Source organism: Pleurodeles waltl, chromosome 9 (genome assembly GCF_031143425.1).
Source record: "Pleurodeles waltl isolate 20211129_DDA chromosome 9, aPleWal1.hap1.20221129, whole genome shotgun sequence".
Taxonomy (NCBI): Eukaryota; Metazoa; Chordata; class Amphibia; order Caudata; family Salamandridae; genus Pleurodeles; species Pleurodeles waltl.
The window spans coordinates 1,090,304,480-1,090,329,545 of record NC_090448.1 but is presented as its reverse complement, the minus strand read 5'-3'; the positions used below and the strand labels follow the sequence as shown (position 1 = coordinate 1,090,329,545).

The 25,066-nt window shown below is 46.5% G+C and overlaps 1 protein-coding gene across 1 annotated transcript in view; it reads left to right on the top strand.

The window, feature by feature from the left end:
• The first annotated feature begins 5,704 nt into the window (after positions 1–5,704).
• SPTBN5 (spectrin beta, non-erythrocytic 5) overlaps positions 5,705–25,066 on the top strand; it is a 1,780,873-nt gene continuing 1,761,511 nt past the window's right edge. Inside the window, exon 1 of the mRNA XM_069208774.1 lies at positions 5,705–5,812. The gene's annotated coding sequence lies outside the window, so the exon portion shown is untranslated. The remainder of the gene's footprint in view (positions 5,813–25,066) is intronic.

Below are 25,066 nucleotides of genomic sequence, written 5' to 3'. Positions count from 1 at the left end.
GGGCGTCAAAGTTCATCTGCAGTCTGTGGGGTTCCTATTGGGGCCTGTACGGAGCTGCCCGAGCCCCCCGTCGACGACATCACGGTTTCATCCGATTCTCCTCCAGAGCACTCCAAGGGGGACCCCCTCTCCACTCATATGGGCCGCTGCCTCCAGTGCCGCTCTTCTGCCACTCTCTTTTTGGTTCCGGGATGGTGCCATACGGGGGCGGCTTCGGGCACGTCGCCCCCTGGGAGGTCGGCGCGGTCCGCCTCCAACCGGATCCCCCCCCGAGCCGCTCCGTCTGTACTCCACGGGTTTCCAGCAACTCCCCTGCCCCCTCAGGGGATTGAGGAAATTATGTTTTACCGTCTAGCATTACTTTCAGTCTAGCGAGTATAGCAGCGAATATTGAATGCCTTCAATCCTTAGGGCCCTTTTGACTGCGATGTATGAGGCACACTTGTTTTGTACTTCTACTGTTAAATCTGGAAAGAGTGTGACTTCGCCATTTGCAACCTTAAATGGGCCTTCTTCTCATGCCCTTTGCAGTAAGATGTCCCGGTCTCTGTAGTGTAGTAATCTTGCAATCACCACCCGAGGGGGTCTGTCCGGCGCCAGGGGTCTCGAGGGCACCCGATGTGCCCTTTCCAGGGTGTAGAAGGGGGTCAGCTGATCCGGTGCCACTACTGTGCTCAACCATTTTTTGAGGAATTCCACCATATTCGATCCCTCTGCTCCCTCCGGGAGACCCACCACCCGCACATTATTCCGACGGCTTCTCCCCTCCGCATCCTCTGCTCTTTGCTCTAGGCGTGTCATTCTGTCTCTGAGGTGCGTCATTTCGGCCTGCAGGTCTTTTTGTTTTGGTGCAATGTCAGCCAGTGTGGTTTCTGTCTCTTTGACTCTGTTTGATAACTTGTGGTGGTCAGCCCTCAGGAGGCCCAGCTCAACCGCGACCTGATTGATGTCGTGTTGCAGTGTCAATTTAGTGTCTTCTATCGCGCCTAGTATTTTGTCCAGGGTGTCTTGCATTTTGATCTGCGTTGGGTCCTGCGCGTCCCCCCCTCTATGCCCGGGGGCTGCCGCGCCGTCCATGTCTCTAGCCTCGTGGCGGTTCTTAGGGGACATTAGGTGTGCAGGTGATAGCTCCCCCAGGGGGCGAACAAGAGACCAGCTTGCCAGCTCAGGGGTCCCTCCACCCAGAGCCTCGGTCCTCAGTGCTATCCAAGGCCCATAAGGTTCCCAGGCCCAATCCCAGTGGCACTGGGAGCAGCGCCCCCTCGCTCCGGTTCACAAGAGGCTCAGGGTGCACTTCGTTTAATCAGTAGAAGTATCACCGACCTGACCGTGGCAATCTCGGCCTCAGGGCTCGATCCGGTCCAGAGAATCAAAGCGCTTGCTACAGACCACTGCCCCGGGGGTCTTCGCGCAAGGGAGCGCGGGCCGTCTCCCTCTTATCTCCGTGGGCGAGTCCCGCTAGACATGCCATCCACCTCCAACGAGGTGCCACGAAACGCCGCGCCACTGTACCTTCCTTCTGGGTCGGCGACTGTCCGTCGATATTCGGCTCCTTAAGGGGTTTGCCCCTGCAAGGGCCACCCCAGGTTCCTCCACACCTGAGACGTTGCCAGGCGAACTCAGACGTCTCTCCTCTCGGGGCCCATCGGGCAGGACCCCAGCCTCAGGGCAACCTGATCGCTCCCACGGGGAGCCATCCCAGTCCTTTTCGCTCGCCAGGGGGTTTCTTGTGTCCGCCCCTCGCCTCATGCTGTCAGGACCCCCAGTGTTCTCTTCCGCCAGGGGGGGCACCCCGGCCGCCAGGTCGGCCCTCCGACTAGAGCCGCCACTCTAGGCGCGTGTCCACCGCAACAGGAGCCCGGCGCCCCGCCAGGCCTCCCTTCCGAGCTGGGCCTCAGCTTTGCCCCGGGGCAACCAGGCCTCTGCACCATTCGCCTTCAGCCCGCCTCCCCTTATTCCGGAGGAAGGAGGGGGCAGAGGGCCTCGAATCTGGCGGCCCTGCCCGTTTTTCCAGTGGTACCCTCGTGGACCCCTCCACTCGCCAGTGGGTCCCGGGAGGGAGTGGGGGCGCCTCAAACTCCCGCTCCTGCTCGGGCTGCGCCTCCACAAAGACGTGCGGCCGCAGGGCTGGCCGAGCACCGAATCTCCCCTCTGCGCACTCCCAGCAACAGCGCAGAGGCAGGCCCTAGGCCCAGGGACCCGCCGGACGCAGCCGATGCTCCCAGGAGGGCTCGCTCCGGGGCCTTTTGATGCTCGGCTCACTCACGCAGGTCTCCGCTTCTTTCCGGGTTTAGTTTGCCCCGGGGGCGGCGCAGGATAAAGGACGAAGTTCCGGCCCCTCCGGAGCAGCAGAATTAGGCGTGCACCATCTTCAGCCGCTTGGCCACGCCCAACCACATTACCAGTTAGGTAAAGAAAGAAACATCACATTTCTAACCAGCTTGCCAACTTAGAACTTGGAAAAAATTCCAATGCCCGTTAACACCCCTATGTGTTATTTGACGCCATCTTCTGCGTGCAGGCAATTCTCTTGAAAACAAAGAGGCAGAGAACAACAAGAAACAACCTTGGGATATCCACCAACCCCTCTACTCCTTTCGTTTTCACTTTAGTGGTTCCGAATCTCGAAAAAGGGGTATGAGACCTGACTCCAGAAATAAATTTTCCACCCATAATCTTCCCTTATACACATACACATGACAGTTTGAGAGAAAAGCAGGCCAGCCTGACCAGGCAATGATAGTGCTGCAAATGTAGTAAAGACAAACCAAACTGATGGAACAGCTATCCCTCCTAGGACCAAACCTCACTGACCGATCACTAAAGATAATCCGACTACCCAAAATGTGAGCACCACATCTCTTTGTCTATCCCATGATATCCAAAGTCACACTCTATCACACATTTTTGGTCAGATCCTACACAACTGAGTGATAAGGACAAGCTTCATATTCTCTTCTAAATACCTCTTTGTGATCTTGTTCTAATCATCACTGACCTACAAACTGAGCCCTGCGCCGAGTGACTAAGCTCCAACACTCACTAAATCTTCCTGGAAACTGCTCCCTTAAAGATGGATCTTGCACTGTCAATCATCCGGATGTAAGACAGAGCAGACATCTGTTTGCACCTCCTAAGGCTTAATTAAACGAGTATAGAGGGGTAGTGGAAATAGCAAATTAGCTTTTTCAAAAAATCTATGTGGGATTTCAATCATTTATGGCGCACAATATTTTTAAAGGAATCCGAATAACTGGAGGAGATCTCTACCTCAGTCCAGCATCCTCTTCCACATCTTTTAGCGTGTAGCGATGAAGGGATTTGATAACCACAGACCCAAAGTTTCAACTGTTTCGTTATAATTATGGTCCTCCTTTAAGGTCTGTTCTGAATCATAGTGGAAAGTGTATGTTGTACGAGGTTGTCCTAGAACTGTGTAACACCAGAGATGCGGTATATCTATAGAATATTACTGTTGTGTACATCTGCAATCTCTGACTCCGATTGGGCATGGTGTATACTTCTTATTGAAGGGTTGATAACGTATATGTACAATCGGATGTGAAAAAAACTAATAAATACATATATATATATATTTATTTTAAATAACAGGCATGCTGAATCAAACGTCTGGCGGCATTGGTCAGAGACAGCCTAAACATGCTTTAACCAACACACCCCAACGCTCCAATGCATCAGCATTTACCCATGGAAACGCCATCATGCAAACAGAAGCGTCTGTGATGAGAGTGTGGGCGTTGGTGTCAGGGGCTGTGATGCAGTGGGGGAGCATGTTGTTGAAGGACGCTCTGTGTGGAAAACAGTATGGTGGTCTCTGTACAGGGTAGTCTAATGTGTGCTAGTAGGTTTGAATTACATGTTGTGTGGTAGTTGTTTGTTCTATTGTCTGATGACTGATTGTGTGGCAATGTTTGCTGTTTCTTGTGATGTGGATTGGAGAGGTGTGACCTTAATAAGTGGCCAAATCCGGTGATTTTTAGGATTACTGGGGAAAGAGAGTAACTCCTTAGATGTGGGGATCCCAACGATCCCGCTGATGAAGGTTGAGTTGCTAATTACCAAGGCTGCTGGTCTTCATTCCACCTCATGCCTCTTTCTTCCATCACCCTAAACTTTGTGTTTCTTTATCTCAGTCTTGTGAGTTCCTTTTTATTCCCTGCTGCATCACTTGGGCCCTTTCTCTTCCTCCTTCTTTCTCCCTTTTTGTCTTTTTGCTCTGGATTGGGAAAAGTGAGTTGATACATAAATCCTAACCCCAAAGCATGAGTGGCAGTACCCACAACCTGCAACCACCAGCACTTATTAGCACCACATATAAGACAGACCAGAAATCTGTTTCAACTTTCTTAGCTTATAAGTGATCCAACTCACTGACTCAAATAATTTTATGGCAGATAATGACCACCTAGATCACCAAAACTGCCCATTTTCCTACATACACTTTACACTACATGTGGATGAATTACACAATTCTGCAGGGCAAGGTATGCACTTTTCACTGTTGAGCATGTATATGAGTACTATGGGGCATATTTACAAGCCCTTGGTGCTACTGGAGCGTCACATTTTGTGACGCTCTGGTAGCCCTGTGCACTGCACCATATTTACAAGCTTAAGGCCGCCTTGTAAATATGGGACTCTCTGATGCAGTTTTCTGAGGCAGAGGTGTGTGCAATGGGTGTTGCTGTGGGCACTCCACCGCAACACCCATTACTTTTGACGCTGACCCAGATTTACAAAAATTCATGAATCTGGGGCAGCGCCAAAAACTAACGCCACCCCAGGGGTGGTGTTAGTAAAGCCCAACGAGGGGAAAAACTTTTATTTATCATTGGTTTTAGCTTTTTCCATGTGTGGTGTTTTCTACAGCACACATAGAGGAGCAAAACTTCATGAATTATAGTTTAGGTGCAGGAAGGGCTCCCTTCCTGCACATAAACAATCATTCAATAATGCTGATTTGCTACTTCTATGTGCGCTGCATTCTGCAGCACACATAGAAGTGCCAAATCACCCTTGTAGATTGTTTATGTGCAGGAAGGGTAACCTTCCTGCACATAAACAATAATTCCCTTCAACGCAGACACCCTTGCACTTTGGTGCAAGGATGCCTGCGTTGTCAGCTAAATTTAGTGCCAGCGCTAGGGGAAACACAGGGGTGCACCGTTTTGTAAATATGGCGCATCCCTGCATTTCAGAACTGATGCAGCGTGGCGCTGCCAATTTTGGCACAGCGCCGCGCTGCACCCGTTTCTGGTAAATCTGGCCCTTCGTTCGTTACAATGTATGTGATTTCTGTTTTTACAGGTAGCACAGAAATGCTAATGTAATATGTGGTAAAAGTAAGAAAGCACTAACTTGTACATCTTCTGAGATCTGATGAGTTGGGGAGTGACTTGATAACTGTGATTTATCAGGACACACCCATGTTGCCAGCAGACTATCCTCTGCCATTTACACCTGGGCACTGCAGATGCTGCTCTGTGGACCTGACTCATGTTTATAGTTTGGGCAGTAATGAGAACGGTGAGTGTTTCATCCCTAGCAACCTTTATCCCCTGACTTTAGTAGGTCACTCCTTGTCACCAGGTAAAGGGTTTGCCTGTGAGTTGTAAATGCCTTCTGACTATTATAAGACTCAAAGGTCGTTCAGATCCTGGAAGAGGAATTAAAAATTGCAGAAGGGCAAAGGTAGCCTGACGCCCAGCGCCTCCAGTTCATTTCCACGCTTCTGTGCTGAGCCGTGCTTCTTGGGTTTCGAGCTTGAAACGTTTTTGAAGCAAGAAATTTGGTAAGTCCACTTTTATTCTATTGAAAACTAATATAATTGAGTTTTACCTGAAAACTTTGCACTTGTATAGCGCACTACAGGCGCTGTATGCATACCACTGTGGAACCCCTCCTGGCTTTTCCCTGTGAGGGGCCCACTCCTGGGCAACCCCCAGGGTGAAGCCAGGCATCCAAATGCTGTCAGGGCCATTGTGGAGATTAAGCAAGCTATTGCCCAGAGTTGGACCCATTAATTAGATTAGACAGCCAGGCAAGAATTATCTGGTCCAAGGGAATTGAGCCCACGACCTGCGGAGGCCGGAGGCAGGAATTGAACGCTGGTCCTGGGCCAGATCTCTGCATCAGGGTCTGCCACTCTAATCATCATGCCACACTTCTCCACTCTTGTAAACAGTTAAACAAACAGGATGCTTAGGCTATGGCAGGACTTGTGTCACTGAAGCCCTCTAAGAACATCAGAGCAACATCCGAGAGCTACTTCCTTTTATTATTAGTCATGTTACATGGATCACTCAAAACTGAGTGGCAGGCTAACTGTGTTTCTGGTTTCAGAGAACCACCTGCACCATTTGAGAGAGGCCGAAGGCTGATGTTCTTCCTCTCTATGTCCTTTCTTGTCTTCCCGTATCCACCAAACACCATCCAAGAAAATACACACCTAAATAATTACCTCTTGTTTTAAAAAATGGTACATTTTGTTGTGAGACTTTTTCATGGCACTGGAGTATGGGTAAGATTGGAGGCACCCTTAACTCTGCTTCAGAGTTGGATTTTCAGCTCCTCAGGTTTTAGCTTAGGAAGTGGTGGGCAGAACTGCAATTGTTTTCCAAACTAAATGGGTGATATTTTTTTTGCAATATATATGGCAAATTTGCTTGGATGATTCCCTTTGTAAAGTTTTCTCTTACGTAGAAAACACAAGATGCTTGCTCTATGTATGTTCCATGTAGTTTCTAAAGTAATGAGGCACACGTTCAACACATCAAGGTGTGACCTATATCCACACAGTTCCGCAAGATTTGTTCTGCCTGAATTTGTCTGCAAGGTTTAAATTACATGAAACATGTGCACATAAATATTTACGGAATACACAACCACAGTAATAAGGGTTTATTCAAGATAACATTCATGTAAAAAATGACTCTGCCTAATCAGGATGAGGTGCACTGTTTCAACAGTATAGGGGTAACCAGCATTAAGAAATGTGATGAATGAATTGTTAGATTAACACTATTTTCTCTTTCTTTTTCATAAGCAACATTATAGAAATGGGAAGACAATCCAATGTAGTTATTGGAGTCAGAATGTTCAAGACAAGTTAGGTCCTTAATCCACCCGGGTCAATAACACCTGGGAGTGCCTCCGCCTTGGATAATATTGCTCATATTTCTAATATAAATCAGACCGTTGAAATTAGGGGAGAAATTCACACAATTGTTTGGTAGACAGTGTTTTTAGAAAGTCACAATATGAATTAATTTATTGATGGTCCTATATTACTAATGGTGATCGCCTGCTGGGATTTGATAAACTTGTTTTCAGAGAAAAATTGTTCCTGTCTTCAATTTGTCAGGGAAACTCTGATTAGTGCGTGCTCCTGAAGCTAAAATGATGACAAATTTCTGTAAATTCAAAAATATAAAAAATGTAAACATATCTTCCTCATCTATGTAAAACGAATGTCTGAATAAAATAAGTACTCCAGACATCAAGCACTTCATTTCCTGGTGGTGTCGCGTAGTTTCACCACGGAGTTCTAATGAACAGCTAGAATGTTAACAGAAATCCACTAATGGACATTTATGGACCCTCAATACAAAATATTGCTGGAACCTAGTTCTGAACAAGTGTGTCTGGGAGGGGTGTATGTCAGAATATCAGTGCTTAATTTGAGCTTGGTGTTTCCGGTGCTGAGCACCGGCGCTTATTTTTGAGGGCCGGGGCTTATTATTCTGCCTCAAGCATTTGCTGCGAGCAAAAGACACATGTGGGAAAGACGGATGAAGGGAAAAACAAACAAGCGTCACAAAGGAAGAAAGTAGAAAGCTGCCAGAGTGAGCTGAAGAGGCGGGGTGGGGCTTTATATGTACTGAAGAGGCCCGAGATGGCTTCAGGATTACGCCGCCTCAGTATTCTGTGCTCGCTCATTTAAATGCTGCAGCCGCGAATTTAAGAGGAGGGCTTTGGGCAGCGGCACCGGCACCTTTTTACTTACAAATTAAGCACTGCAGAATATCAAGCACAAAAGTATTCTGCTGCGTAAATAGTGGAATGAGTGAGCTGCCTGCAATCTGAAAGAAGTACTTACTTGATGTTGTACATACCTTTTCTGAAGAACCGCAAAACTGTTATTGGTAATTTTTTACTGTCTACGATGATACATTAGTTCATAGCAAATCAACTATTTCTTTAATTATTCAAAACATCAGAATTCCATTAAACCTGCCTATTCTGTCTGAGTCTACGATTAAATCACTGGTAGTCTATTCATTTTCTATGCATGCAAAGAAATCAATATAGCATTCATATCTGTAACTCATGATCCATGAAACGCGGTGTTTGAAATAAGGCTTATAAGTCACATGCCCAATCCATTTCGGAGCACGTTGCCCTTCATTGAGGGGAATATTCAATCATTTGACCTCATTGTGACAAGGGTCGACGCATGTACTTCTCGAGAAGTGCGAACCGCTGATGGGTCGACATTACTTTCATCCAAGTGGGTTGAAACATTGCAGAGTAACCAAGAGGCACACATTGACATTACCTCCCCAAGTACCAGCAGCAAACCTCTACCTACCTATACATATTTACCTTATCAATATTTTGCTAGTCGATATTCTGGCTGTGATATTTTTGTAGCACAATGTTTTGTCTTCGAATAGAATTATGGTACCTAATCAAGGAGAGCATATCAGAAATGAACATGGGAGATTCAGCAAGAAAAACGGGTCTGAGGCATTGACCTCACCTCTGAGGAGGACCCGGACACTGGGAGTGACTGCAGAGGGCGATCTAAATCCTCACCCAAAAGAGACGGGGTTACTGGGCACGTGATACGTTGTTGTGTCACCTCCGCTCCATTTTCAGTTATCTTGGGATGTAAGGAACTGCTGGGATGATGCATACAATAATATGCACCAAAAATGCAAGCTTCACAAAATACAGAAGGTATTTTCTAAGATGCTGCTATCTTTATCGACTCAACGTTTCACAGTGTGAGTATTTCAAGTTCAGCAAAGCGAAGACCACGCGCTTCCCTCCAGGCCTTCAGAGAGAAGTATCATGATGTAGTACTGTACAGACCAATCCTTTGGCTACCTCAAATCAATTACACGCAGTGTTTCAGTAACCACATAACAGTAACACACTTCTATCTTGGTATCTGTATCTCATCTACCTCAGCACATTGTTCAGTAGGTCAGTGGAAGCAGGGCACTGAGTACCACCACACCCTTTGAGATATCAGACAGATAAATATCCAGACAACCTACCACCACCTCACCTGAGATGTACACTAGAGGCCATCTGCAGTTAACAGAGGTGAAGATCAGTCAGGTCTCTTGATATTGGAAGGTGTCCAGTAGAAGACATTGGGCCATGTCTACTGTGCGATCCACATCCAGATCAAGAATGTGTAAAGAAGCGCTGTATGTTGTTGCAGTTGAAGTCAAGCTAGTCAGGGGCATTTAAAATCTCACAACAGATCAGTTGCAATTGGTTTGACCACTGAATGGCTCTTTATTCAGTTTTATGACCAACACCACATGGTCAATTCCTGACCTCTGCAGTGCTGGAAATGAATGAAGGATCACAATGTGATTCTGATGAAAAACATCGATACTGGGCAACACTTCTATGCGGACCTGTTTCTCCAAACCGTAGTCTCGGGGTTTTGAATACTTGCTAGTGTTTGATATTCATCTAAAAAAAAGTTCCCTGCAATCATTTTTAACTGTATGACAAAGATTCCCTTTAACGGGAACCACCCCCATTCGCTATTGTTTTCCATCACTTTTTTGCATTAAGGTGGCCCTGCCTCTGTGCCCTTAGGGTGCCTGCACTTATTGTTTCTAAGTCACAGAGGTACCCACGCTTGTGGAGGGTGGGAAGGGCACCCCTAACCCTCAGCTCTTGTCTGTCTTCCTCTCTTCATCTCTCTTAAAATACCCAAGTAGTTTCCTCACCCATCGTCCCTCTCTGCTGTATCTTACCGCTACCTATAGTCTAGTACCACTACTCAAACCGAGCACCTTTTCTCCTGTCTGTATTCTAGAAACAAGCTCTACCACTCCTTATACCCCAGTACCTCTACCAACCCTTTACTACCTCTTGGCCGACCTATTTGTAATACTTCTATACCGGACCACACTCTAGACCGCTATCTCTGTTCATACCTAGTAGATCTAACAATTTCTATAGCATAGTACTTCGGTACCTTAGTACCATAGTGCTTCTGCATCTGTGCATATCCTAGTACTTCTACCGAAACTTAGCACCTTTACTCCTGCTTATAAGTTAGTGGCTCTATCCCTAATTATACACTAGTACATCTAGCAATATCCTAGTACCTCTTTGATACATATATGTAGTACCTCCACTCCAGACTATACCCTAGGCTGCTATCTCTGACCAAATCTAGTAGATTTAGCACTTCCTCTAGCTTAGTACTTCAGTACGTTAGTACTTCTGCCCCTGTGCATACCGTAGTACCCCCACTATTACTATCCCCTGCTATCTCTAATCCTACGTATAACCTCACGCCTTCCTTCCCTCTTTCTTCATTACTCCAGCCCCTTTTCTTCTTTCCTATTCTCTTGTCCTGCCCCCCCCCCCCCCCCATTCACCCCCCCGCCGTGCCTTTGCATTTTTAGAGGAAAGGGTTTTTATTAATTTGTGCATTAAGCTTTGTGTCGTCAGGCCTCCACTCAATATTGTTGATATATCTTTGGAATGAAGTCGTGCCCCGTGTGACATCATCCTGCATCACGTCAGAGGAGAGACAGTGTCAGAGAGGATGAAAGATGCCGGGTTGGCCATTCTGGCACTTTGGCATTTTCCCGGCGGGCTGCAGGCCGAGGGGCTGATTTCGGAGCAGGATAAGCTGCCACTACTGAAGCATGCCGCAGTGCCCCATTCTAGTTCTGGCCTCCGGCAGTGTGGTGTTGATTGGAGCAGTTTAACAGGGCTGGATTTTATTCCCAGTCCAGTCCTGAACAAACCCCCTGACTGAGCAACAGGTAGCCCCATAATGGAGAGACCAACGAAGGCCTTTGGCGTTTGCGACTCTTGAAGCCCCCCCATCTGCCCTGCCCCTTGCAATGATGATCCTTCCACCTGCCCTCATCAGGGGCCGCCCAAGATATACAGCACTGGCACTCATCTGATTTCCATGATTTTCAACATGTTTTTGTTTCGGTATTCACTAATTTATGTTTTTAAGGGATTGCATTCCGTACTGCTCGTTTGCATTAGTTGATTCCTTGTATGCTATTCTCCTCTTCTTTTCCTGTCTTTACAGCTGCCACGACTATGGCAGATGTCTGTTCAACATCTTTTTACAGGGACTCTAGAGTTTGTTTTCTTGTTAGTCATATATCACTCTGCTATAGAATAGTTTAAAATGCCTCTTGCAGTTGAGTGCGAAAGAAACTTTCCAGTCAAAACTGAAGACAATCTCTGCCACCTTGTCCCCAGATCTGTGGTGGAATTGACAGTGTTTTTGAACTGCTGCTTCAGAAATAGTACAGAACATAAATGGGAGGATTGCCAGTAAACACCCTGGTCTGCTTACTGAAAAAACCTTAAATTATGAAAATCTGTCACAAATTAGAAAATGGCGTGCCCTAATAAAGGTGTAAAAGCGTAAGTTACCCCATAAAGGGGCGTACTTAAGAGACCCTAGCGCCACCTTAGCCACGGCATAGCGTCATTTTTTGTTATGCTAAGGTGGTGCTAATGTGGCTTTTTCCCTGCACCATATGTACAAAGTGGTGCAATGCACTCATTGCGCCACTTTGTGAACCCTTGCACCACATTATGCCTGGGCCAGGCATAATGTATGCAAGGGGGCATTCCTACGCTAGGAGGCCTGCAAAAATGGGACAGTGAAATTTAACAGATCTCACTACGCAATTTTTGGCGTCATTTTTAAAGTCTGCTCACAGGAGGAGTTAAAATGACTCTCCCATAGAAACATATAGACCTCCTTGCACTTTGCTACTGTAGCGTCAAAATGGCACAGTGAAATCTGTTCAATTTCACTTCGCCATCTGAGCGGGCCTCCCAGCGCCGAATGGCCCCCCTTTACAAACATTATGCATAATGTGGCCAAGGATTTACAGTATTGTGCAATTCATGCATTGCGCCATTTTGTAAATAAGGCGCGTGGTAAAAGCCACTTTAGCGCGCCCTAGCATCAAACAAATGACGCTATGGTGGCTCTAAGGTGAGGTTAGGGGCTCTTAAGCATGCCCCTTAATTTTTAGAGTGCTTACTGCTAAATAACTCACCTCTGTGCGCTTTCAAATGAGATGTACGACCAGCTGATGTAATTCAGACCAAAGGTGGTTTACAAGTCATGTATTTGTGTTTGTTTTCTGAAAATATGTTTGAAAATTGCTCTAAAATCCTAGATCAGTCATTGTGCTTCATTCAGTGCATTATTCATGGGGCAAAATGTGTTCGTTACTTCCTTCCTCGAAGGGTATTGACTCATTTGATCACGTTTTTGATTAGAGTGGGTGATATTATCTGCAGTGTAATTAAACTAGGCATGCACCTAGATGTCTGTGCACAGATAAAGGTGTTAAAACGTTTCTCAAGATCTTAGAAATTATAAAGTGCAATATAATACTGAGCTCGTGTCGTTCATCTCATTTTGTACTCACTGGCAGTCTTTGATAACCCCCCCCACTGCTAACCAGGAAGTGACCAGGCCCTAACGTCATTTTACGTGTCATTACTGAAAAGATCTGCTGACGTTCGCTGACTGACTGCCAACATGAGTGAAAGAGCGTGACTTCCCACTGGGCTGCCGTAGACATGGCTGCTGTGTCTGTGACAGCAAGACATGCCGACAAGCTTTGGCAAAGTCAATGTCGCCTATGTGACATCAATGTATTTTTAGCCATCCTGTACAGCAGCACGACTGCTGTGCAGCATGGCTGAAAATAAATAAGCATTTGCAATGCAGTGGGCCTCGCGTTCGATCGAGTTAGAGCTATTAGTGTTGTAAATTCCTAACTGGACCTTTCCTGCCACATAAATTGAAAATGAAAAGTAAAGCAGTTGCCATAAGCAAGCCGATTCAAAAAGCCACCGCAGCCATGAGCGTGAGCGCCAGAGTTATTGGCTCCCTGCGTGAATGTCTAGAAAGGATTGTGGCAGGGTTGAAAGGCAAACCGAAAATGGAAGAAGGGCCATTACACCCTGTAACAGGAGGAAGCGTGACATAGTGTGATGGCCAAGAAAAATGTTCAATTAGTGAAATCGCCTGTGGGAGGGAATTTAGCACACAAAGGACATTTCCCAAAATGCACTAATAAAAATGAAGCTTTTAAAACAAGCACAACAAGCAACAAATAGCAAGAGTGGGAGTGGTTAAAAGCCCACAGAGACATTAAAACTGGCCAGCGTGCTTGTGCACTCGACCCTAACAACAAAGCGCGATGACTTGTTCAAAGTTGGCAGAGTGTGGCAAGTAACATCTCCGCTGGCTGTAACCAGTGAGGGCAGCTCTGCAGACAAGAAATGTGAGAGTTAGCTCTGCTTTCCGAGACAGTTGAGGAACATTTTTGCTGCCTGCTCTAAGAAAGTTATCAGTAACCAAAGCAAGATAATGAGCGCACAAAGCTGAAATGTAGCTGAATTGTTTTTGGCAAGTGAGATACAGCTGCACAGAACAGTTTTCTTTTACAGGTGAGAGTTATGAAGTCTGGGCTGAGTGAGGAGTTAGTCCAGTAAGGAATGGATCTGATGCTAGTTGCAGGTCAAATGTGGGATATTGCACTTGTCTTTGAGTCTATTACTCAACAGGACCAAAAATGCCTTACTGCCACCCGTGCAATTTCCCAGCGGGTGATTGGGCTGCCGTGACCCAAACAGAAAAGCCCCCATCGCCCATTCTGTTGTGGGCTCCAACTGACTGTGGTCACAGAAAAGGTAATGGGAGGAGTGCGTGGAAATAGTGTAAACCACTGGCCATTGCTCTTGGTAGCCTTCCAGTCCATCATATTATTCCCACTTTGCTACTCTAAACAGAGGCTCCTCATGGGGACAGTCCATCCCTAGCTGCCAGGCGAGGCCCACTCCAGAAAGGAACACAAGCAACCCCGGACTGGTTTCAACCTTGATACGCCTTGTCAGTGAAGTATAGATTGGATTCAGTGGCAGAGAAAGGGACTCCCTTCTGGATGAAACCCACGGCCACTTAGGGCATTACATAAATCACACAAAGTCTGATGTAGGAATGCTTGCAATCAGTCTCAACCACTAGCAATGACTCTGGCTAGCATTCCAGCCCATAAGTTTTTGTCTACATTAGCAGGTTGGACAAAAACGATTTACTGGAATGTAGCCCAAGTGATTGCCAGTGGCTGAGATTAATTGAGGCATTTCTCCAAGAATTTCTTCTATCACCTTGTTGTTTGTTGCAGGGCTGTGTTTGGTTCCTAGCCTGGCTCTGTTTCTTGCCTCGGTGCTGGGGTGTTCTCAGACCTCTGCTTAGGAGGACAGCTAGGCCAGAGTTGACCTCTCACCAGTTCATACTTTTGATGGCAAGCACAGGGAAGTTTCCCTTCTCACTTCCTAATTGATATCTTTTCCTGGTTCGTGGAGGTCATCCACAAGCCGGTGCTCAGTAAGAACCCACCAGGCAACTGTGCCATCTCTTGCTCTGTATCCTTCATCTGCATGTCTTCTTCAAGTTAACATCCAGATGTAAGCAGAGCTGCAGCCTTAATGCAACTATTGATTATTCTATTAGAGACATTTCTGGCCTGCATTTCCAAGATAGACTGTACCAGATTATACCCGCTCTACTTACTACCCAATGGTTTCACACTCCATGATTTGGGCATTCAATTTCAATTTCTTGAGTGAGACAAAATTATACTTTCCTCTATCCACAGTTAAATCCAACATCTGGTTCATCCCATCTAAGCTGGTTCCTCCTGACTGTGTACGCCAATGGGCTCTCAAACCTGGGTGTGAAACCACTTAGCTGCGAAGTCCCATTGAGAGAGAGCAAAAGAAAGTCTTCCCTTCTTTAGAAATCTACCAGTGCAAGAAGGTAAAACAGTGTTCACAGGTAATTATAATACACTTGTCTCTCCAGCCAGTCCAAGAGAACCCTACCCACCCTTTCCCACCATCCGAGCACCAATTAACCTGACTGTAATTGAATTAACCTCTTAGCCCGGTAAATGATACGTCAGTGACATTATGACTATTCTGGCTCAGAATTGTTTAACATAGCAAGGTTTTAAATGCCCCACATGTAAGTCCAGTTAGCAGATTAGAACCTCCTGAGTAAGGTTGTTGTACACAGAACGCGTGCATATGTTTCACTATATTTGTCACTGCCTGCACGTCAGCTTGGAGATGTAAAAAAGATGCGCAGGCAGAAAGCAGCTTCTACAAATCTAACAACTAAAAACATGATACTGAGACTCATAGCAAGTGAGTATTAAAGTTCATCACAAAACGCAAGCAGACCCACTGAGCTCAGGCTGCCCTTATTGCACTCATCAACCCGCAGAGTTGCCCCACTCTCCTTACAGAGCCTCCAACTTTACACTGCACATCACTTGTACATTCGCCACCACTGGGACAGGTTACAGGCCTGGCATTAGGTCAGGCCAGCCCAGGAGTAACAGGCCCGAACACCGAGTGAAGGGCCTATCCACTTTACACAGAGGTGTATTATTAAAGTCTCACACTGCATCTAAAGTCCCACAGAAGGATACAGTAAGAGCAAAAACCCAGTGATAACGCCAGAGCACACTCAATCCCTCGCATCACACTTTGTAACTGGGCACTGGAGCTTTGCCTTTGAACCAGTTTTTTACACTCTAAATCATCAATATTCTGTGGTGGAGAATCACACTTCATATTTGGATGGTGAATTTTCGATGACTAAAGCATATATATATGTTCTTAGTGACTTTTTAGTCGGATTTCTATCTGCCTGGACTCAGAGGCACAGAGCTGTTACCCCTCTGAACCATAGATGAAGCATCATAACATAAATTGTGGGTTTCATATCCTGGAAGGGACGGCTGTGATCTGACTTAAAGCAGCTATTGCAGCTTTCGACCACAGGCTCGAGGGTTCACACACTGGCTCACGCTGGACTCCTTCAGGCTATCTGGATCCAGCTAGCCTGCAGGCAAACCATGCGCTGGACACCTGCATGCAGAGTAGGATCATAGACCCATAAGTTTGACTTTGGGACAGTTCTTCCAGCACCCAAGCCACTTAGCGTGGAGATGCGCTAGTCAGTGGAGGCTACTAGAGTACCTGGGCAGGGCCAGTGTGGGTTGTATCCTGTAAAGTTGTATAAAGCAAGAAGCAAATGCTGGCACAGGCAGCTTTCAGGAAGTGCCACAGCAGGATCTATGCGTGTCTATTTCAATACAGGTCTTCTCCCAGCTCGGTAGGGATCCTGCTTCTATTCACACTCCTTGGCAGGCGGGCTGCAAACTGTGCCAATCAGTGCATCCGAATAGTTTGAAATCGCAACTCCGCGTGCTGGAGCAGATTTTCTTCCCTCTGCGGGGATGCCGCGAATGGAGCCATCTTGTATGTTTCCCAGAAAGCACTGTCTGTGGTGTGTCTATGAACCAAGAGGCATGTACAATCTCCAGTGACAATAATCTTATATCCTCTAGCTTAGAGAGGAGGCGACGTAGGGGTTAGTAGAAGTCAGCATCCAACACACTCACCTTTGCATACTAAAAAGAGGTTTGTGGTCATCTAAAGGTAATCTTAACATCAAGTGTACCGAAGATAAGCGCGATCAGCCTTCTGCCATCCCTCGCTCGGATGGTCATAACCATTATTGCAAAAACAATGTTTGCTATCTACCGAAACTGGAAAGTCCCTCAGGCCCCGGGCTAGCTAGCTGGAAGAAGGAACTGGAGCGTTAGAATATGGGAGTTTAGTTTTACAAAGTGAGACATGGCTTGGCAGGGGTTCACCGGATCTAACGCGAATATGGGAACAATTGGTTGAAGCCCTGAAAGATAAGAATAGGCTATCCCTCAATGAACCTCGAGAGCTCTACCACCTACCACCCACCAGGAACAGACACCTCCTAGAACAGAGTAAGGAACTGCCCCTTGGGGAAGCTTGACTAGTAAGGCTACCGCATCCACTTAGCACAAATGTAGATAAACGCATGCACTTACACAGATCATACACGACAGGATACAAGTCTAGCAGGGGTAGCGGCACGGGAGGGGAGTGAGGGGGGCTAAGGGCAATGTTTTGAAGTACTGATTTTTAAGTATTATGCTAAAACCATCAATAAAATCAGTTTAAAAATAAATCATTCAGGTTCATTTTAAATAAACACAGGGATATGGACATTGCACCTCCAAAACCATTAGCCGGAGAAGCAGTGTAAAAGCACCCTTTACGTGCCGGGTCCTGTGTGTACCACGGGTAGAGAAGGGGATGGTTTGGAGCAGCAAGTGCCAATCAGGCAGGTGGTTGGCGCACCTCTTTCAGTACAGGACAGGGATGTTGAAAGATGAGTCACAGCCGACGCTTTACTTGTATCTAGTCCAGGCAGTACCTAAAGGATTTGTATGCTATGCTCCTAAAGTGGCCATCCTATGAACAATCTCACAATAGGTCTTAAACCCCAGCTGGCATCGTCAAACAATGCAATATTCTAGAATTCCTATTGTTGGTGATTGTTAGCGATGCTGTGCTGTGCCAAGGGGAGTGAGTTTTGTTCACTACACGGCACCTTTATTGTGCCTTAGGTTTGGTTTTCACCGTTAAAATACTGCAGTTTAAAAAAATAATATTTATTGTTCAGACAAGGAGAGGGTGCTGATACAGGAGTACATTAGCCAGGAGGTGAGGCACTCCAGAGGCTAGATTACTCTAAATGCCTGATTTGTCATAGGACTTAAAAAGTCACTTGAGTCTGGGAAAATCAAGTCATCTCCCTGTGCCTGAAAGTTTACATAAATATAAAATAAATATGTATAATATGCAAATCCAGCAATTCGGTTTCCTTTCTGGTACTCTCCTTATGACATGGTGCCCTTTCAAATGCTTTCTAATTTCTTTTAGCTGCCTGAGCGTGACTCTACACATGATACTCTTCGAAAAATAGCACCTCCTGTTAAAGATCCTCCTGCTACAATAAAAAATGTTTAAACTAAATACCTCGAATGCTCTTTGAACTTGGTCAGGGATAATACCCTAAACAACAAGCAGTGGCAATGCCAATAGGTCTGGCTTTAAAAGAATGTTGTATGGTAATGTGAAGATTTACAAGTAAATATCATGGAAATGGATGTGTACATAGCAAAGAACTATAAAATAATATTGCTGTAGGTTGAAAGGTCAGGTGAAATTTGCATTGCCACACCAGACTTAAAATCCATGTAGATTAATGACTGCCCTTCTCTTCATCTGTGAAGTTTCCAGAGAAAATAACATATATTTTCTAGTTATCTAAGCCAATTTAATAGCATTATAATGTTTTGTTGGTGTGCGTGTGTCTGTGTGTGTGTACCTGAAAGTCCAATTCCGGCTGGGTAATCACTTTTTTGTGGAACCACACAACTTCTGCCCAACCTAAACATGTACTCCTGGCTCCCAACATGTGGGTGAAGCCAAAGCCCCTCTTTAATAATGCTCACATAACTGGTGACATCTACTCTGTCAAGCCAGACCATCAAAAGTAATGCATGACATTGAGAAATGCACTTATCATTGTCTAAGAAAACTGAGGAATTTTATGGTAAGAAAGGGACAGACTCTGCCTTGCTCCAAAATTGTAAGTTTGTAACCTGTACATGGGCCCACTACAGCACAGCAAGTAACATTGCTACACATGAGGCATCCTTTCATCGTAATCCACTGATTAAAAGTCGAATGCATGTAGGAGAAGGGCTGGGGAGCATTTACATCACTTTACAATACAATCCAGGAACATTTTATGGTTTCAGTGCCATTGCGATAGATTGCCATTGTAAAACGTTCAAGGATTTTGTAATAAATCTTCAGTAGAAGCAAATAGTTTCTGTGACCCTAAATAGAATGTCATTGCAACAATTCAAGGACATGCAAACAGCTAACTATGGGGCCGACATACATAGGTGATTTGCGGTCAGAAAGCCTGTGATGGGCAAAAACATAGCATTTGTAACTGCAAAACGTAATTTTTCAATATGCCAAAACGTTTTGTGAGTCAGGAAAGACCTTCTAACTCACTAAAGGGATTATGGGGGCGTCCCCACCCTGTTTGTGGTTTCTGACTGCAATTGTGTTGCAAGCTACTGAAGTGTTACCGACCTCAAGCGGGATTGTTAACTGATTTGCAAACCAAAACCTGTCACTGGGGGATAGCTTTCCTTTGGGAACTGTGAGTGCAATCCTCAGGGGTAGCAGACTGTGTTCCACTGCATGCCCCCCAACTGTCTCTTGAGGAAACCTAGGGAGCTTTTCGAAACTATTTCTCTTCTAAGTATGCCACCACAGGGACAGAGATCTGCTCTCTATTGCAGGCCTCCAGTCTTGCGCTTGTGGGCCTTCAGAGCGGATCATAACCAGCCTTCTAAAATTAAATATGTAGCCACCTCATGTGAGTCCACATTTTACAAAGCGACTGATTAGTCATCAGTTAGATCGCACAATGAAGGCCAGTTCGGTGTGCAACAACACAGACTCTAGTGTGACATCTGACCTTTAGTACATCTGGCCCTTCATCCCCTCACATTCTCTCATTCACCAAATACACAAACCGCCTACGTTCAGACATCATCTCCACAGCCATCTGCATGTACACCTTTCCACAAATCTAGTTATCCAGCATGCTATTCAGTATGTATATATGTGTTATTGATGTAGCGTCAATCTTGCTGATAGACAGCGGACCGCTATACTGGGTCCAAGGCCAAGCGAGTCAATGTGTGAGTGGAGGGGAAGCTGGTTTCTAAGACTGAAAGTGGACTGTTACTGCATCACAATGTAGTGTTCTTTAAAGAGGTGAGTCTTCAGTTCTTTCCTAAATTAGAGCAGGGTTGAAGGTGGTCCTGCTGGGTATTGGGATGTCGTTCGAGATCCTGGGTCCATAGATGGAGAAGGCCTGTTGCCTTGACACCCACTTCACCAAACTGCCATTTGCTAACCTGACACTCAGATCACTATTCTCATAGCCAAGCAAATGATAGTACAGTTTAACAATAACTCACAAACATTTATCTAGCAGCCCATTCACATGGGTATTCAATGAGGTAGCACCCTAACCATGCAATGGAGGCCCAAGTAACCATTCCTTACCCCCATGGGTAGCTCGCGGGAGGAAAAAGGGGCGGGGCAGTGCAAGGCGTGGGGTGGGAAAAAAAAATATATTCATTTTTTTTAAGTACCTTTTTCGCCACTCTGCTCCGGTCCGATTCAGTTTGCCCCTCCACTCTAGGTACAGGCTCCCAGCCTGCCCTGCGTCCAATCCTAACACTGCTTTCATGATGCTGGCAGCATGAAAGCAGCATTCAGATTGGACTGGGTGCTCCGAGGCAGAGTGAGAGTCTCTGCCTACTGTCTCCAGCAAGACAACACAGTGCCGGGTTGGCGAGAGCCCAGTGCGCATGTGTATTTGGCCGTCCCGAGACGGCCAGCCAAACATACATGCGCACTGAGGGGGAGTGCTGTGCTCTCCTCCTTTGCGCTTGTCACAGCCCCATGGCCCTGCCTCTTTTACTATAAAACTATAATAAATGTTTTATAGTAAAGGTTTAGCAGCTGCTGCTGCTGGCAGGTAGGGGGCGTCTCTCCTCTGCCAAGGCGGAGGAGCCGCCCCTGCCTCACCCTTCACCTGCTCACATAGGGTCACATCCCGCTATGTCATGCTGATAAGGGGCAGATGACAGCAGAGCATCCTTATAGCCGGACATGTATCCAGCAAGTGTTGTGGCTTTACTCCTTCTTCAATTGTCTCCCATTGAAAACGACAAAGGAGAAGGTCAGAGCCCGTAAGACATGCTCTTGCACCCTTTCCTGGTGGATCACAGCATAGTTCTTGGAAGCCATATTGAACATTTGTCACTGCTTCTTTGGCAGACAGGGATCTATGTGACCCTGACAAAGGCCTGATTACAAGCAACAGGTTCAAATCCATCATCTAACCGAGTGAAATCCAAAAGGGGTGAATTACTCCCCATCAAATATCCCCCAGTGAGTGTGGAGAGCCCCATAGAATGCCCTCTTTAAACACTTCCTGGCATTGTCACTGAGAAGTCCAGGCTAGACAAAGTGCACATGTGCCAAACTCCAGCTGGCCTAGAGGGTTCCATGTGATACACCCTGAATAATGCATGGGTGTCAAAGTATTCCAGATCGGACACATACAAACAAGACTGAAGCCTGTTTGTGCATTTTAGGGCTTGAGCAAGGGCAAGGGCCAGAACTCCTGTATCTGAATGCCAGCATAGGTTTGGTTACCCACTATGACCCTCATACGTAACAAATATCATAAAATGTCATCCTCAATACACACGGAAATAAAATACAGGGTATGGACGGTGGGAGGATTTTTTTATGGCTACCACACAAGGCTGCCCTCGGCTCAAAGTGGCAGCGGGCAAAACAGCATCTGCACACTCTCCATTCACTTCCCTGGCAGTGGTTCTGCGCCAGGCGCGTAACTGGTGAGCAGCTTGTGAGTTGAACCAGGCAGCTCACAGCCCTGAATGGCAGCAGAAACATCTTCCTGCTGACATTCTGAGCACCATTTTCACCCCTCACTGTTTGGTTTACTTCTTAGCACATGTGGTGAAGTTTAAAATAAGTTTTATGCAAAGTTGCAAAGCCCTTGATTGTGCACCTTCACACATTCCCTAGCTTCTACCAGTAGCCTCCCCTTCCTCTGAAGGCCTGTGTCCAATGTTAAACATGGGAGCCTAACCACTTGCAATCGCACAGGGTATCATTCCAAACCATCATTCTTTTGCCCACCATGCCACCTCAGTTTACCCAGACATATGCCAACCAGTCTTAACCCCGCTCCAATAGGAGTAGTCCAGCCCAAAATGCCCATGCTCACTTTGCCACAGGACGCAAGCTTCACTTGATTGAAGAACCCCAACTAGGGCACAACCAGTCCTGGATTGCGCGTGCTCCGGTTAGGAAAAGACCTTGCTTGGCAGTTTGGGTTAGACTGTTGCTGTTCGAGTAGGATCAAGGCTGATTTGCATAGGGCTGTGTCTAATCTGGCATTGTGGGCATAAAAACAGTGGATTGGGATGTGCCCCAAGTAATTAGCAGTGGCTGAGATTAATTGAAGTATTCCATCCATCACTTTTTGGTTTACTTCAGTGAGTCAAGTGTTAGCCCTTTGGAAGCCGCTAAGGCTTTCGGTGATTTAGGTGTCAGTGCTGCTTTACTAAGATGTATGATGCAGGCAGAGGATTCCTTGCTCCTGGATTTTCAGATGCTTCTGGGATTGCACACTGCTCTATAACTCCAAATAGATTTACAGACTCTGCCTGCCTCGGGCCCTTCCAGCCTCATGGAAATCCAGTTGTACAGGGGGCGGAGTTGGGGTTGTTTGCCCTTGTGGAGGCTGGCTGCTGCTGGAACCTTGCAAAAGCTGTTTTGCATGTTACAAGTGTGACATTTGTGGGTGGGGACCCGGCATGCTTCTTAGGTCGAGCGTGCAATCGCTCTGGCCTGTTGTAATCCATCTGTGGGCTTTTAACAACGCCCACCTCAGCCCCATCACTATCGCTCATTCATGGGCTTGCCTTTCAAAAATCCTTTGTTATCATTGGTAAATGCTTTACGTTTGTCCCTCCTTGGGGCAGTTTAGTTACTGCCTTGACCATCAACCCTGTTACATGGATAATTGCGCGTTTGCCGATACGTTTGACTGGGAGCAAACTTCTTTTTCCTTTTGTGTCTCTCCTTCGCACTCATGGCATCCGTGGCACTTTGAATCAGCTCGCTTATGTCAACTGTTTTACTTTTCATTTTAAATTTATGTGGCTAGAAAAGTCCAGTTAGGAATTTACAGCGGCAATAGCTTTAACTCAAGCAAACAGGAGACCCGTTGCATTGCAAATGCTTGTTTTGCTAATACTAATGTTCTGAACCAAAATATGATTTGATACTCTATCCTCCTGATCGAAAATCACACTTACCGAATACTCTACTCTTTAGTCACCCTATTGTTGCCCACTTATTCTCAGGGATGCTGGTGGTTGCCTCGTATGTGCCTTTGTCCACATGGAGAACAGGACATGAAGCTTCTGGTCGACGAGAGCCACCTGGAGCAACTGCTTAGACCTTGGTCGCTACATCTGATAAGGCGGTAGTCCCGCATGGAACTTAAAAGTACAAAGATGCATTGTGAGGCAGGAAAACACCACGAGTCATTAGAACACTTTTGATAATACACCTCCTTCACTGTAGCTGCTCGTTTCTGTGATGTTCTTCGGGATCTACTGTGGTAACACTTTCTGAACAGTTGTCGAAGGACTCCACTGGAGCAGAAAACACTTTGAAACTCACACTTTCTATAAATATCCTATGAATTGGTGTTAAAAGCCCTGGGGTTGTATGGTCAAGGAGCTATCTGCCTGTAAGATGGACCTGCAGCCTGGATAGCTCGGCTATCCAGTGGGACTGAACGCCTATCAGCACTTAAAAAACATTTGTAATACACACACACTCTGCGCTGTGCAGTTTGGGATTCCTACGCTGACATAATTAAAGGATTTGAACAATGACCGAACAGACGGAGGCTCTCAGTTTAGTAGGGACACCCATTAGAGCGGAAACTCCTTGCACTTGTTAAAACTAGTTGTTAATGTATAAATAACTTGCAATATGCACTTCGGGTGTCCTTTGCTTATAATTTAAGGGCTTGAACAATGAAAGTGTTGCCTGGGGGCTCAGAGTTTAGTATGGCCATCCAGGGAGCAAAAACACACTAATCAGAACCAGCTTTTAATCGAACATTACTAAATATCCATCTACTTTCGGAACAGTTTCCATTAGTGCCTGTGATCGTATAGGTATTCACAGTTCATCCATTTGCACCTGAACCCCAGTGTATCCCCTTCACTGACTGCCTCATCCATGATCCCCATTCCAATGCTTGATCCAGAAGTTTAAGGGACAAGATTAAGGCACTCATTACCAGTTTGGCGGGCGGAGGAGGCCGCCTGCCAAACTCATACCGCCATGAGGCGGCCTGTGCGGCCCGAACCCTGCAGGCCCTATTTGGAGTTCCCCCGCTGACCGGCAGGCAGAAACAGTGTTTCCACCTGCCAGCCCAGCAGGGAACAGGGTCTTAACATTGCAGCCGGCTCCTAATGGAACTGGCTGAAATGGGCAGTGCAGGGGCCCCCAGGGCCTCCCCCGAGTTCCCCAATCCGCCAGGCTTTCCATGGCAGTGTATACTGATGGGGACTTGTAATTCCCAGGACGGCGCTGCTTGCAGCATCGCCCTGGTGGATTACAACCACCGGCATTGCCAGACTGCAGGCTTGTGGCAGCCTGGCGGCATTGGCGGTCGGACCGTGGCGGCTCCGCCACATTCACAATGTGGCGTTCAGACCGCGGTGGTCCGACCGCCCGACTTCCTGGTCTTTTTGCAGCCCCGGGTGGCCTGTTTTTCTTGGTGTCCAATGTTAGCTACCCAACACTCAGGGTATTGGTACGGTTTGACCACTGTAGGGTACAGTGCTACCAGTCATAGCACACTGGCATTGTTTGTCCTCGCAGTCATCAAAATTTAGCTACGATATCCGGTTCAGGAGTTAGCAGTTGGTCAGGGAAGTGACCCCCACTGGCTTGCTGGTTCTGCTTTGGTTTTGGAGTAGTATGTCCACTCTGGAGGCAGTTCTCTGGTGATTTGTGAAGCCTGGAGGTTGTCTGGAGTTTTTGTAGAGTTGTCCAGCAGCTCCTCAGCACGATTGTCGGGCTCTGGGTGCTGCAGGCAGGATTTGGCACCTTTTTGTGCAGCAGGGCCACAGTTCTAGTGCTTTGCTTCTTCTTGGTGCTGGTC